Raw genomic sequence first — 12,013 nt, 5'->3', positions numbered from 1 at the left:
TACAAAAATCTGTGCCATAAATATATCTCCTCTCAAAAGCAATTTGACTTGCTTTTGCTTCTAATTTCCATTACACTAATAACTGTGCCTCTTTGAGGCTACATCTTTAAAATAATTCATGATCTCCTCACTACAAATAATGAAACTCAATTTGCAGTTTGGATGAACCTAATATCAGGCCACAATGAAGCACAAACTTTAAAACAATCACAAGATTATAAAAGAATCCAAAAATTTTCCCCTTATTTCCTTACATTAAAGAATTAAATCTGACCACATAAAACTGTTCTCATGGGTGATGGAGAATTTAGGAGACAGAGGGCACGTCTGGTTCCATGAAAGATGGAAAGTTAAAGTAAATACTACTTATAGAAATTTAGTGCTTAAAAGCTTTCTCATGGAATTGTCAGGTGGCCTGTGCTTTGGGTCACAGTGTTTTCTTTAATGGATCTTTTAGTTAGTAAGACAAGGAACACATTGTTACTGGACAACATGCCTACTTGCAAAATAATAGTCTAAAGGAGGAAAATAAATGTATTTTTAGGTGTTCTTCGATCAAAGAATGTTAATGATGGAAAAGTCTGTGAGATCACCAATCTACAAATATTAAAATTAAATCTCATAGAGGGGAGGTGTCTGTAAGATCACAGAATTGGTTGGGTCCATTTTTGCTTAAGTGATATCACTTTTCCTTAAGGCATATGAAGACTAAATGCACCATCTTGAACATGAATTACAATATCTTGCAAAGAACAATGAAAGAGTTTATGAAATCTCAACTGATTGGAGTTCATTTGCTTTTTCAATTGTTCATTCACTTTTCTCAAAATTGCCAGGCAAACCTAGATGTTGTGACTGTATATGATTGATTTACCTTCCTATGGAAATTATAAAAAAGATTTTTAAAAATGTGTACCAAAAATTATTTTCTTGAATTCAATAAAACTTTAATTTTCAAAGAACCAATGAATATAATGAAGAATAACTGACTGGAGTCTCTTTCTCTTCCTATTCCTCTTCATCTTCTCTTCTTTCCCTTTATCTTCCTTTTTTGAACAATTCCCATTGAAAAGCCATTGAGTTCTGGCCAGCAAGAATGACTCAGAAGAGTGCAGTGGGACCATCATGGCCCAGAGTGTGGCCAATAGACCAGTGAGGGGAAAATAGTCTCTGCTTGGGGGTTGTGGTGTTGCTTGTAAATTTGAGGTTCTTGCTTCATCAAGAAAGAATTTGGACACAAAGTAATACATAAGAAGTAGATTTATTTAGAGAGAAACACACTCCACAGGTAGTGGAGGTGATGGAATTCCAGTTAGATATTTCAAATCCTGAGGAATGATGCTGTTAAAGTGCTGCACTCAATATGCCAGCAAATTTGGAAAACTCAGCAGTGGCCACAGGACTGGAAAAGGTCCGTTTTCATTCCAATGCCAAAGAAAGGCAATGCCAAAGAATGCTCAAACTACCGCACAATTGCACTCATCTCACACGCTAGTAAAGTAATGCTCAAAATTCTCCAAGCCAAGTTTCAGCAATATGTGAACCGCAAAATTCCATATGTTCAAGCTGGTTTTAGAAAAGGCAGAGGGACCAGAGATCAAATTGCCAACATCCACTGGATCATCGAAAAAGCAAGAGAGTTCCAATAAAACATCTATTTCTGCTTTATTGACTATGCCAAAGCCTTTGATTGTGTGGATCACAATAAACTGTGGAAAATTCTGAAAGAGATGGGAATATCAGACCACTTTACCTGCCTCTTGAGAAACCTATATGCAGGTCAGGAAGCAACAGTTAGAACTGGACATGGAACAGCAGACTGGTTTCAAATATAAAAAGGAGTAGGACAAGGCTGTATATTGTCACTCTGCTTCTTTAACTTATATGCAGAGTACATCATGAGACATGCTGGGCTGGAAGAAGCACAAGCTGGAATCAAGATTGCCGGGAGAAATATCAATAACCTCAGATATGCAGATGACACCACCCTTATGGCAGAAAGTGAAGAGGAACTAAAAAGCCTCTTGATGAAAGTGAAAGAGGAGAGTGAAAAAGTTGGCTTAAAGCTCAACATTCAGAAAACGAAGATCATGGCATCTGGTCCCGTCACTTCATGGGAAATAGATGGGCAAACAGTGGAAACAGTGTCAGACTTTATTTTGGGGGCTCCAAAATCACTGCAGATGGTGACTGCAACCATGAAATTAAAAGACGCTTACTCCTTGGAAGGAAAGTTATGACCAACCTAGATAGCATATTCAAAAGCAGAGACAATACTTTGCCAACAAAGGTCCGTCTAGTCAAGGCTATGGTTTTTCCTGTGGTCATGTATGGATGTGCGAGTTGGACTGTGAAGAAGACTGAGTGCCGAAGAATTGATGCTTTTGACCTGTGGTGTTGGAGAAGACTCTTGAGACTCCCTTGGACTGCAAGGAGATCCAACCAGTCCATCCTAAAGGAGATCAGTCCTGGGTGTTCACTGGAAGGACTGATGCTAAAGCTGAAACTCCAATACTTTGGCCACCTCATGTGAAGAGTTGACTCATTGGAAAAGACTATTGCTGGGAGGGATTGGGGGCAGGAGGAGAAGGGGATGACAGAGGATGAGATGGCTGGATGGCATCACTGACTCGATGGACATGAATTTGAGTGAACTCTGGGAGTTGGTGATGGACAGAGAGGCCTGCCATGCTGTGATTCATGAGGTCGCAAAGAGTTGGACACGACTGAGTGAATGAACTGAACTGAACACTCCACAGACAAAGGGTGTGCCATCTCAGAAGGTAAGAGAGAGATCTGAAATACAATGTGGTTATAGATTTATGGGCTGGGTAATTTCATACACTAACAAGTGAGAGGATTATTCCAACTATTTCAGGGAAGGGGCAGGAATTTCCAGAAACATGACCATTGCCCACATTTTGGTCTTTTCGTGATTGGCTTCAGAACTGTAATGACCCTGGTGGGTGTGTCATTTAGATGCTAATGCATTGTATTACAATGAACATAAAATGAGACTCAAGGTCCACTGGAAGTTGAATCTTCCACCATCTTCAACCTTGTTGATTCTAACTAATTTTTGTCATGTCAGTCCTAAAGGAAATCAACAATGAATATTCATTGGAATAAATGGTGCTAAAACTGAAGCTCCAATCCATTGGCCACCTGATGAGAAAAGTCAAGACCCTGATGCTGGGAAATATTGAGGGCAGGAGGAAAAGGGGTGGACAGAATAAGATGGATGGATGGCATCACCGACTCAATGGACACGAGTTTGAGCAAACTCTGGGGCATAGTGAAGGACAAGGAAGCCTGGTGCGCTGCAGTCCATGGGGTCAGAAACAGTTGACACAACTAAGTAATTGAAAAATAACAACGACGGCTATGTCATTCTTTTCAATGCTGTGCCCTGCCCCCTTACCTCCTGTTTCAATGGAAGCCTAGCACAGGGTGTTGGATAGCATGTGTGGAGAGGTAGACATGTCCATGGGAGGGCAACCTGATATGAATCATAAGAACCCAAGTGGGGTGAGTAGAGTGGCCATATGTATGTAAAAGGACAGCAGAAGTGACCTGGCCTATGGGGTTAGGTTTCAAGTAGGAAAAGGACCATCTTCTCACAGAGGGGTATTCTGAGAGACTCCTCCCCAACCTAATAAGAAAAGTGTCCTCACCGAAGGGTGATTAGGAAAGGAGATAAAAACATTTTTTTTTTCTTGTGGTGTTGGATTGGAATTGGAGCAATAACTCAAAATACTTAGCTCTACTACTTAATATAGGGCTTCCCTGGTAGCTCAGTTGGTAAAGAATCCACCTGCAATGCAGGAATCCCAGTTCATTTCCTGGGTCGGGAAGATCCACTGGAGAAGGGACAGGCTACCCACTCCAGTATTCTTGGGAATGCTTAATATAAGATAACCAGAGGATTGTATCAGTCAGTCAGTTCAGTCGCTCAGTCATGTCTGACTCTTTGTGACCCCATGGACTGCAGCATGCCAGGCCTCCCTGTCCATCACCAATTCCCAGAACTTGCTCAAACTCATGTCCATTGAGTCAGTGATGCCATCCAACCATCTCATCCTCTGGCGTCCCCTTCTCTTCCCACCTTCAATCTTTCCCAGCATCAGGGTCATTTCCAATGACAGCTCTTCACATCAGGTGGCCAAAGTATTGGAGTTTCAGCCTCAGCATCAGTCCTTCCAAAGAATATTCAGGACTGATTTCCTTTAGGGTTGACTGCTCCTTGCAAGGGGATTAAACCAGAGGATTGTATGAGAAGAATCAAACTTAGACTAGAGCACAGACACTCTCTGAAGTTGGTTTGTGGAAAGAGGAATGTTCTTAGTGTTCTGGTAGGAGGGAAGTGTCTGCATGCAGAAGAGGAGTTGAAGGGAGGGTGATGGATTTCACTTTTATGAGCATGGCATCCCCTGGGCTGGGTGGAGTTGAAAGCTGACCTGTGTGTATGGAGTGCTCTCTTGTTTCTGCAGAACTCCTGCCACTGCCTTGGAACTCTCATCCCGCAGGTGGGACACTCACTTTCGCTGTCTTCATGGGGCTCCCCACAGTGGTCTTAGTTCCTAGGGTCTTTTCACACAGCCCTGCTATCGCAGGGTCCTTTTTGCCCTTGCAGGCAGTTCTGTTCCCCGAAGGCACTTCAAGAAGGCTCTAGAATGACTCGCTCCTGCATACCTTGTTCCCTCTCTCAGTTTCCATCACTGTGGTTGACAGCAGGGATTCAGCTCTGGAGACACAGTGCCTGGCTCTCAATCCTGAACACGCTGCGACCTGATTCCGTGCTCTGAATAAGTTGCCTGACTACTCTGTGCTTCTGTTTTCCCATCTGCAAAACATGAGTTATTACAGTTCCTATCTCATAGGCTGTTATGAGCATCATCAGAATTAATATCTGTAATGAGTTGAATTAGTGCCTGCCAGAAAGCAAATTCTAGACTGCATATTCACAGATAAGTGCAGTTCTGTTTTTAGCGTCCATCTCTTTATCGATAGCCAGGCACAGCTGCAATGTTGCCAGCTTGCTGCTCTTCACTGAGATGCAAAAGTGTGCCTCTGCCCCCCTCTGCTGAAAGGTCACATGCTTGAGTCAGGACATTTATCACTATCCGCAGGTTTTAAATTATTTATCCAACAATTGCTCAGAGTTCCAACCTCAAATACTTTTCAGTTCTCATCACATCAATTTCTATAACTCTTGCCACTTTGATTTCTATTTAGACAAGACCGGCCCAATGCAGAGGTATAGCAAACTTCCTTGCAGGGCGCTCTGAAAAATGTCCAAGGCAGCTACTTTATTATGGGAACTGGACACACTTTTACCTTTCTCTATCTATGATTCACCCTAGTTTCCACCTATCACAAGAGAGCATACATTGCTCTAGAACTTAGCGGGTGGGATGTGGGATAAACTTTCTGAATTGGTTCAACAATGAGAATAGAGTTATCTTATTTTTCTTTATTGAAATTATTGATAGAATTGAAATATTGACTCTATGCAATGCATTCAAACTTGTGCTCTTGCTACATTTAACTAGTGTGGTTACCATTTAACCATTCCATTGCTAATATCAAATAGGCTAAATAGGTATGGATCGATATTCTAGAATTCATTAAAAATCATGGGAGTTGGCAGGCAATGAACTAGCAGAAAAATGGTAAGTCTTTTTGGATATGATGCTTGTGTTGGATACACTATGTTATTTGTTGTTTTTATACATTTTCCTATTCCACTTCTACTAACAATGATGCTCAGAGTCTCATGATTATTGACAAGAAATCGTAGGAAATTCTGCAGTGATTTAAACAGAATAAAATTTCTTTTGTGAATTGTTGCAATATCTTTCTCTTTCCCCACTTTTTATGTGGGAACTTAATAGAAATGTTTCCATGAAATCCAAGATAACCTTGGAAAGAGTCTACTCTCTTAGAGTATATGTTCTCCTTGGACATTTATTAGGATTCTAACATTTTATTCTGCTGTAAATTTTTGTTGCTACCCTATCCTTTACAACGAACTTTTCAAGGTTTAATGGCAATTCCTAATTTGACTTTAAACCTGGCAAGTTTTTGAGTGAATGTGATATAATATGAGCTTCCAACTTCCCTCATTAATCTTCCTTGCTTTTGTTGAATTCCTTGGGGAAGCAGAAAAGACAACAAGAGGCCCATGACATCAACTGTAATGGTTATTTATTGGGAGGAGATTGCTCAGATTCAGTCAAAGAAAAGATAATTCATAGAGCTATGTTTCACAGAACTTTTTCAGCATATAATTTTGATGTTTAAAACTACAACCAAGACTTCTGAAAGAAGTAAGATCCCATGTCTGCTTTGGGTTGTATGCTTGAAATTCACAATAGAGCACAATCATATGAATAAGGTATAGACCTGAGATTTCCTTTAGAAATAATTTTATATTTAACAGAAACAAGAATAATGACCTAGTACAGTATAGAAATGACCACAAATATCATATTTATCTGGAATAAATTCAAGATTTTATACTATATAGTAAATATGTGAAATGAATCTATTAAACATGGCACACGCATAACCAACCATAGACTTTATTCTAATGTGAGACTGATGTATAGTTTATATACATAATTTTTATCTTATTCCTTTATAAATATGGCCTTAATTATAATGAAGTAAATCAGAGGAGTTCTTTTATCAAGGTTAAGTAATTCAGAAAAGTTTTCTTGGATAGATTTTGATAAATATCTTTGGGGGAAACTGGGCAGACTTAAGAGCATTCCAACGTTGATAAGAAAATGAACTGATTAGATTACTACTCTGCAATAGTACGAATTTATCTTTAGAATCCAGTGTTGATCTTTCTAGAGACCTTCAGTTTTATTGCCCTCTTTTGTTGCCCTCTTCCATGCTCTTAACTTCATATTTTCCATAAGGGCTTCCCTTGTGGCTCAGCTGGTAAAGAATCCACCTGCAATGTGGGAAACCTGGGTTCAAATCCTGGGTTGGGAAGATCCCCTGGAGAAGAGAAAGGCTACCCACTCCGGTATTCTGGCCTGGAGAATTTCATGGACTGCATAGTCCATGGGGTTGCAAAGAGTCGGACACGACTGAGAGACTTTCACTTCATATCTTACCTATATTAATAATAACAAGGCTTACTGGGAACTTAATTTCATGCCGGATAATCTGCCAGGTTATTGATTGATGCCCCAAGACCCTGAAGTAGCTACTATCACTACTATTCTTCTAGCAATGAGGACAGTGACCTTTGAGAGGGCAAGCAAATTTCCTAAAGTCTCAAAACTGATGATGACTGTGATAAGAAAGCTCAGACAAAGTGGTTGCCAAAACCTTGGATGTTACTGCTCTACAATTTCAATCTTATTTTCGCTCACTGTTTTCCTAAAACCTGAGAGCTGAGAACTGCTTGAACAATGCAACCTGGACACTTTAGCATATGCTTGTGTGCCCAGCCATGTCCAACTCTTTGCGACCCCATGGAGTGTAACCCTCCAAGCTCCAACAGCCACGCGATTTCCTAGGCAAGAATACTGAAGTGGGTTGCCATTTCCTCCTCCTGGCCATCATTCCAACTGACCCAGGGATCAAATGCTCATCTCCCTTGTCTCCTGAAATGCAGGCTGATTCTTTACCAGTGTGCCACTTGGAATACCTTAATATACTTTGAACTGTATGTCATGGTTGAAGCCTGAACAGACTTCACCAGGCCCACCAGTACCTGGTGAAGCCTGCAGACTGGCCTGGTCCAAGCGCTTTGACAGTACATGAACCATGAACTTCCAGATGTTCAAGCTGGATTCAGAAAAGCCAGAGGAATCAGAGATCAAGTTGCCCACATCTGTTGGATCATCGAAAAAGCAAGAGAATTCCAGAAAACATCTACTTCTTCTTTATTGGTTACCCCAAAGCCACTGACTATGTGGATCACAACAAACTGTGGAAAATTCTTTAAGTGATGGAAATACCAGACCACCTGACCTGCCTCCTGAGAAATCTGCATGCAGGTCAAGAAGCAACAGTTAGAACTGAACATGGAACAACAGACTGGTTTCAAATCAGGAAAGGAGTACATCATGGTTGTATATTGTCACCCTGTTTATTTAACTTATATGCAGAGTACATCATAAGAAATGCTGGGCTGGATGAAGCATAGTCTGAAATCAATTTTACAGGAGAAATATCAATAACCTCAGATATGCAGATGACACCACCCTTATGGCAGAAAGTGAAGAAGAACTAAAGAGCTTCTTGATGAAAGTGAAAGAGGAGAGTGAAAAAGTGGACTTAAAACTCAACATTCAGAAAACTAAGATCACGGCATCCGGTTCGGTCACTTCATGGCAAATAGATGAGGAAACAATGGAAATAATGACAGACTTTATTTTCTTGGGCTCCAAAATCACTGCAGATGGTTACTGAAGCCATGAAATTAAAAGACGTTTGCTCTTTGGAAGAAAAGCTATGTCCAACCTAGACAGTATATTAAAAGCAGACATTACTTTACTTACAAAGGTCTGTCTAGTCACAGCTATGGTTTTTGAAGTAGTCATGGATGGATGTTAATATTTGACTATAAAGAAAGCTGACCACTGAAAAACTGATGCTTTTGAACTGTGGTGTTGGAGAAAACTCTTGAGGGTCCCTTGAACTGCAAGGAGATCAAACCATTTCATCCTAAAGGAAATCAGTCCTGAATATTCATTGGAAGGACTGATGCTGAACCTGAAACTCCAAAACTTTGGCCACCTGATGTGAAGAACTGACTCACTGGAAAAGACCCTGGTCCTGGGAAAGATTGAAGGCAGGAGGAGAAGGGGACAGCAGAGGATGAGATGGTTGGATGACATCACCGATTCAATGGATATGAGTTTGAGCAAGCTCTGGGAGTTGGTGATAGAGAAGCCTGGCGTGCTGCAGTCCATGGGGTTGAAAACAGTTGGACACAACTGAGTGACTGAACTGTACTGATATGTCATGGTTTCTAAATTAATGAAATCATCATCTTCTTTCTTTCACTGGTTTGCAATAATCTCCTGTCTTTGTACCATTCAGTTCTTCCTTAAGGCTTAAAAGACTGTGTCATATAACCTGATGAACTAATTCCCTTTGCTACTCATGGGTTTTGGTGAAATCAGATGTAAGTTCTAGCCTGATTGCCTGACCTTGGTGCAGAATGTTGAGATCCAGATATTTGTGGTCCAGGGCACAGATGAGAAAAGACCAGTCTGCCCAGAGTGAAAGCAGTTTACTGTTGGCTGGTGATCCTCTTTAAGTGGTAGCTGAAACTCAGAGAAAGTGTCCCATTTTGTTCCACTGTCTAAGTGGAGATTCTTCACACTCACTTAGAAAGGAAATACTATTTCTATCTTGATTTTTCATGTGAAGAAATTCAAGTTTAGAAAGGTGATGCAGTTTAATTTTTCTGTTCTTAGTCGCTCAATCTTGTCCGACTCTTTGCAACCCCATGTACTAGAGCCCACCAGGCTCATCTGTCCATGGGGATTCTCCAGGCAAGAATACTGGAGTGGGTTGCCATGCCCTCCTCCAGGAGATCTTCTCAACTCAGGGATTGAACCTAGGTCTTCTTTATTGCAGGCGGATTCTTTACCATCTGAGCCACCAGGAAAGCCAATGCAGCTTAATAGGGTCACTGAATTTTGTACATGACAAAGTTGTGATTCTATATCAGTTGTTTTTGAATTTGAATAAATTGCAAAGGGCTACATATGTCACACAAGACATATTAAAGCAAGGGGCAACTCAAGATCCAGAGAACATATGAAATACCCTGAGGCAATAATTCTGCTCTCCCAGGAGAGACCACCAAACCAATGAAGAGGGAATGCATTGTCAAGGAATAAACTCCCACCTACATCTGAAAAATCTCATGCTTATGTTTACCATATGCATTGGTTATATATTTTTTGTACTTACCTTAATGCAGTTACTCATGATAGCCCTGTTATGATTAAGTTGCTGTAGAAGACTGTAAAGATAATGATGATATTGTTAATTATTCATTTGGGAAATGAAAATGCTAAATTGAATCCAATTATACACAGAAACAAATGATTTTCCAAAATGTGTGAAACTGCCTTTTTAAAATTTAGATCTGAGTCGTGTTTGCCTTTGCCATTATATATGTGAGTTTCTATTTGTTTATTTATACAATAGCTGTTCATGTGAAATCTACATCCTGTGGAGTGACTGCAGGTGCTTAATTGCTTGCCCGTAAGCAAACCATTATTGCAAGTAGAATTCTATTACAGTATTCAGAGAAAATGTTATGTGTAGAAATAGCTTTTAAGTAAAGTTTTACACCCTATTTTGCAACCAATTCCTGTTCCATCTTAAATTTATTTCATCTAATGCTGCTTTTTGTTCTCAGCGGACCAGGAGATACTGGAGAATTCAGTTATTGTACTGTGCTTGTCATGCCTCGTTAAAAGTCAAAAGAAAGAAAAAATCTGCTTTGCATCACATGTAAGGGTACAGAATGAGCTTATTAATACACAAGCGGATTGATTGTGAGCATGAATCAGGCACATGTTAATCATTAAGTAAAGTGTGGGGTGGTAACATAGTATTTCCTGAAATATCTGTATCCTTTTGGTGGCTTAGCTCATCAAATTTCTCTGTTCAAAATAATAACGGCTATCATTTGCTTAAGTTCCCTGTAAAGTATTCAATTTCAGTTTGTTTCAGTGATCAATCATTTTCTGATAAGCATCTGAAATAAAGTTTATGCATATATATTTGTTCCTTATCTTCTGAGTCTTTTAATTGATGGTTAAAAAAAAAAAAAAAAGAGGGAGAAGAAGGAAGGGACACTAGAAAGGAAGCTAATAAGTAAAATCACCTTTATTTACTAGGAAAGCCACAGCCACACTCTCCTAACAAAGAAATTATAAGGTGTGTATTTATTTATTTACTTATCTATTCATTTATTTATTTGTTTTCCTTTTTGAAGCCAAGGGGATCATTAACATTCTTAGACTAAAATTACTGTCCAACTGTTGCTTTTGACCAAAAATGTTTTAATAAGGCAGAGTCTGAAAAAAGTATTTTAGCTTTCCTAAATGATTCAAGTTAAAAAAAAAATCATTGACAGCAAGAAATGAATGGACTAATATATCAGGAGAAACATGTTTAGTATTGGAATTTTAGTACTTTGTTTTTCTTTTTTAAAATCATCTGCTTTCTTGGCAAAATCATAGGCAACACTGCATCCACTCAAGGACTTTCAGCCTTCAAGGTGTCCTGTAAGATCTCTGAGCCCTTTCTAATGGAGCTTTCAGCCCTGCAACCCTGTCTAGGATCTGCTGCTGCTGCTAAGTTGCTTCAGTTGTGTCCGACTCTGTGCGACCCCATAGACGGCAGCCCACCAGGCTCCCCCGTCCCTGGGATTCTCCAGGCAAGAACACTGGAGTGGGTTGCCATTTCCTTCTCCAACGCATGGAAGTGAAAAGTGAAAGTGAAGTCGCTCAGTCATGTCCGACTCTTGGCGACCCCATGGACTGCAGCCAGGCTCCTCCGTCTGTGGGATTTCCCAGGCAAGAGTACTGGAGTGGGGTGCCATCACCTTCTCCAGCAACCCTGTCTAGGATCTACTAAACAGTATTTTATTTTCCCCACTATAAAATCTGGTAATGTATAATGTAAACTTTTTTAAAAAATAAAGATGGAAATTGCACCTAGAATATTGGAAAAATGTTTGGTCTCCATATTAATGCAACACTTGAAAGAAAGACATATGTAATAAAATAAATAATATTTTAAGTTATTTTTATAATTTTTAAAAGTTATTGGAAATAAATCTGATAATTTCATGTTTATATGCTGTGATTATTTTGATGATGGTGCCAATTGGTATAATCTTTGGGAAGCTCAGTGTTCAGATCTTCTGATATAGGAATTCCAGTTCCAAAAATTTCATAGGAAGAAAACATACTAAAATTTGCTACATCATTATCTATAATTAGGGCTTCCCTTGTGG

This window comes from Bubalus kerabau, chromosome 10, assembly GCF_029407905.1.
Source record: "Bubalus kerabau isolate K-KA32 ecotype Philippines breed swamp buffalo chromosome 10, PCC_UOA_SB_1v2, whole genome shotgun sequence".
In the NCBI taxonomy this organism is placed as follows: domain Eukaryota; kingdom Metazoa; phylum Chordata; class Mammalia; order Artiodactyla; family Bovidae; genus Bubalus; species Bubalus kerabau.
Note: the sequence above shows the minus strand (reverse complement) of the source record.